General features: G+C 39.3%; 1 non-coding gene across 1 annotated transcript; it reads left to right on the top strand.

The window, feature by feature from the left end:
* Window positions 1-3,291: 3,291 nt before the first annotated feature.
* On the top strand, window positions 3,292-3,399 carry LOC133250129 (U6 spliceosomal RNA). Its single transcript, XR_009737243.1, has one exon. It is a non-coding gene; the product is annotated as a U6 spliceosomal RNA (small nuclear RNA).
* Window positions 3,400-4,493: the final 1,094 nt, after the last annotated feature.

The following is a 4,493-nucleotide window of genomic DNA, read 5'->3' as shown; positions in this document are numbered from 1 at the left end:
AATAATTTGCAATGAAGAATAAATCATGAAAAAGTGTTCCAGGTGATTGTATTCCAGATCAAAGTCTTCAGCATTCCCATAAAGGTCAAGAAGTAGTAGTTATTACGCTCCAAAGGAGCTCAATGGATATTGGTGGGTAATTAAACTGTAACTGATAAAGTATATTGCTGGGTCTTTTATTGTACACTGTCCTTCTAGTTTGAATATATAAACCAGCCTCACCCCAAATTTCAGATATTTAAAACAATTTTAACTTTATTATTTTACCTGGTATAAAAGTACTCATTCTTAGCAATGTATGAGCGTACAACTGTATGCTAAATAACTAAATATTTCTTCTAAATAACTGAAGAAAATTGACTCAAATATTTAAATCAAATCCATTAGTTATAGGTAGCCTCCTCAGTGGTATAATTTAGAGGAAACTTAAGATTTATTGCTCTGAGCAGGTAAAACTGCTCTGGAATACTTGGCCGATATTGGGGTTTCAAATGTTTTTTTAAGTTGCTTGTGATTATCCACAAAAGCATACACTAAGTTGACACACAAAAAGGCAACATCATAGTGTGGAAAAGTATTAGCTTGTGAACCAGAGTATGTTTGACTCTCTTCTTGCACATCCTCATATAAAATGTGGACAATGATACTGATCTCAGAATTATTGCGAAGTAGTAAATAACACCTAGGAAATTGTCTGCCATATGATTAACTCACAATAGATGTCGGCTTCTTTCCCCTTGAATAATGAATGTAAGTGGAATATTTACTGACTTTTCAATGAATAGAACTGGTTTTCATTTATTCTGCAAATATTAAACACGTCAACATTTGGGTATGTAAATAGGTGTCATTCAATATATTCCAAGTATGAATATTTTCAATGCAGGGAATTAGAAAGTGAAGTGTTAGTCATTCAGCCATGTCTGATTCTTTGCAACCCCATGGATTAGAGCTCAACAGGCTCTTCTGTCCATGGAATTCTCCAGGCAAGAACACTGGAGCGGGTTACCATTTCCTTCTCCAGGAGATCTTCCCAACCCATGGATCAAACCTGGGTCTCCTGCATTGCAGGCAGACTCTTTACCATGTGAGCCACCAGGGAAGCTGTCAGTGACAATATCGGCCTGTAGTACCACAAGGTTCTCAAGAGGCTTGCACCAAAGACTCTCTGAATACCAGGAACCTCTGGAAGTTTCCTTCTGACCCCTCAGGCTGCAGGACTGATGCAGGTGATTCTCAGAAAGTTCACCAGAGGCTGATTAGAACCTCTCATATGCTCAGTCATCTGCCTGCAGTTGCCTCTAGAAAATAATGGCTTCCTTTTCTCCTAAACTCTGTGCCGGTATTTCCCATCTCAGTAGGATTCTGGGAAACACAGTTCTCAACTTCTCTCGCAATGGAGGCCTTAGGAAGGTGGCAGTGATGCCAAAATGAGTCCAGATAATCCAGCACGCCTACTAAAGGCAAGACTCTGGGCTTCGTGATCTCGGAACACAAGTATGACTTGTGTGACTCTTCTTACCCTGCTCTCAATCTGGCAAGGGTGATAAGACACCCGAGTGAAAACACTGTTTCAAGGCAGAAGACTCAGGTAGAGGCAGATGCAGTGACAATGTCTGGCAATTCAGAGAAAGAAATGCCTTCCAGCTGAGAAAGAATCAGGGAAGACTTCAATGAATGGGTAGACTTTAGATTGAGCTTTAAAGAACCAGTAAATTTGGGGAATAAGTCAACATGGAAAAGCAGGGAATTAGGGGCATGAAAATGGTATAGACAGGTACAGGGATTCCCAGGTGGCACAGTGGTAAAGAACCCACCTGCTAATGCAGGATAAAGCTATAGAAATAGAAAAGAATGTAGTGATAAGTGACTTTATTAAACTGAAGAAAGGTGTACTTTGAAAGGGGGCAAAGTGGAGGGGAATTCCCAGAAAGTAGTTTTTGTTTCACTTCAGACACTGTTCCAATATATGAGTTTGAAATCTTTTTAATAGGAAATGGAAAGCAATTTGAGATTTTAAGAATATGATGATTAGATTAGGGTGAGGCTTCACCACAACTCTGTTTTGCGGGTATTATCCCAGCTTGTTGTTCAGTTATTAAGTCATGTCCAGCTCTTTGTGACCCCATGAAATCCCATGTGTCCATGGGATTTCAGGCAAGAATACTGGAGTGGGTTGCCATTTCCTTCTCCAAGGGATCTTCCTGACCCAGGGACCAGACCTGCATCTCCTGCATTGCAGGCGGATTCTTTTCCACTGAGCCACCAGGGAAGCCCTGTCATCCCTGCTGGGTGTCCATTAAACCAGGATGGGCATTGCATCCCCAGGAGGCGTGCATCCCTGGGGATTTGGTGTGCACAACCATAGGCAGGCACCTGTTAGCCCCCCACTCATAGGTCATTAGAAGAAATTAGGGTTCAGAAAGGTTAAGGAACTACCCAAGATCATATGTTGATGAAATGTGAAGCTTGTGGATCTTGATTCCAAAGCTAACATTTTTTTTCCACATAACTTGCTGTACCATACTGTACCCACTCCACAGTCCCATCAATTTTTTCTCATCAATCCCTTCAGCTATTTTCTGCTCCTTTTGCCCTGAAATCCTGAGAAATAAGAGACTAGTATAATCTGCTCCAACTAAAGATCAAACTTATAACCCAGGTTTTTCCTCATCTACCTATTAAGGTATAAATATCATTCAGTTTTCTATAACAAGAGAAGAGGAGATTTTGAAAGTTATTCTTTGTTCAATACAATGTGAAAGAAACTTATTCAACAAATGCCCTCTCATCCACGTCCTTCTGGTGTTAAAATAGTTCTGGGTTAAAGTTGAGCATTCTGCTTAGTGGGTTATCTAACTCATTTCAAAAATTATTTAGTCTTTACTTATATAAGCATTACAATCCCATCACCAAGTTGAAGATGAACTAATCTCCTGTTTAGAACTTTACCATCTAAAACTGTGACCCAAAACATTTCTAAACTGACTTATCAACACCTTCCTTCTCATTGGATCTTTTGACTCTGTCCCAAGATTTCTCACTTTCTCTGAATAAAATACCCATCACTATATATCATAATGCTACTCATTTTTTAAGTCTCAGTATAAATTCAACTTTCCCCATGAAGTCTCTGCCCATCCAGTGCCCAACATTACCCCTCTGGATGTAATGTAACAAGCCCCCATGCTAATGGCTCTGAGGTTCTGTAGCATCCCTTGTGATTTTTCTATACCCCAGCCAGAGTTGGGATGCAGGTAGAAATAAGGAACATACTAATAGAAAATAAAGGTGTTTACTTCAGCAGCACATATACTAAAACTGGAACAATACAGAGAAGATAAGCATGGCCCTTGCTAAGTGAATTTATTTACAAAACAGAAGTAGAGTCATGGATGTAGGAAACAAACTTACGGTTATTACCAGGGGATGGGATGAGCGGGGAGGGATAAATTGGGAGATTGGAGATTGGGACTGACATATACACATATAAAATTAAAAGACGCTTGCTCCTTGGAAGAAAAGCTAGACAGCATATTAAAAAGCAGAGACATCACTTTGCCAACAAAGGTCCATAACAGTGAAAGCTATGGTTTTTCCAGTAGTGATGTATGGATGTGAGAATTGGACCATAAAGAAGGCTGAGTGCCAAAGAATTGATGCTTTTTAAACTGTGGTACTGAAGACTCTTAAGAGTCCCTTGGACAGCAAGGAAATCAAACCAATAAATCCTAAAGCAAATAAACCTTGAATATTCACTGGAAGGATTGGTGGTAAAGCTGAAGGTCCAATACTTTGGCCACCTGAAGCCTGGTGTGCTGCAGTTATGGGGTCACAAAGAGTCAGACATGACTTAGTGATTGAGGAACGACAACAGTATATAAAATAGAAAACTAATAAGAACCCACTGCATAACACAGGGAACTCTATTCAGTGTTCTGTAAAGGCCTATATGAGAAAAGCATCTAAAAAAAAAAGACTGTATGTAAGTGTATGTCTAATTGACTCACTTTGCTGTATACCTGAAACTAACACAACATTGTAAATCAACTATGCTCCAATAAAAACTTAGAAAAGAAATAAAAGACAAATGTTTATGGCTAGTAGTTTAGAACAGAATTCTGTGGTACAGAATACAATTATGCCTGCTTCTTGAATTGCATTCTATAACTCAGACCCTCACTGTCCAGCTGGACTAGTCTACACTTGGAATGAATAAATAATAAAACAGTAAATACTCACTACAGCACTCTATTATGTGCCAGAATCTGGTCTCAGCACTTTACTAAACAACATCAACAATCCTATGAGGTAGGTACTGTTATTATCCCCATTTTACAGAAGAGAATCTGAGGGCCAGAGAAGTTAGGTAACCAACCTAACATCACACAGCTAATACTTGACCAAGCCAGGATTCAAAGAAGGCAGTTTAACTCTATAGTGACTCATCAAATCATATTGGGGGGGTAGGGTTTCAATATATGAATTTGGGG

Source organism: Bos javanicus, chromosome 6 (genome assembly GCF_032452875.1).
Source record: "Bos javanicus breed banteng chromosome 6, ARS-OSU_banteng_1.0, whole genome shotgun sequence".
Lineage (NCBI taxonomy): Eukaryota > Metazoa > Chordata > Mammalia > Artiodactyla > Bovidae > Bos > Bos javanicus.
This window is presented reverse-complemented; position numbering and strand designations above follow the sequence as displayed.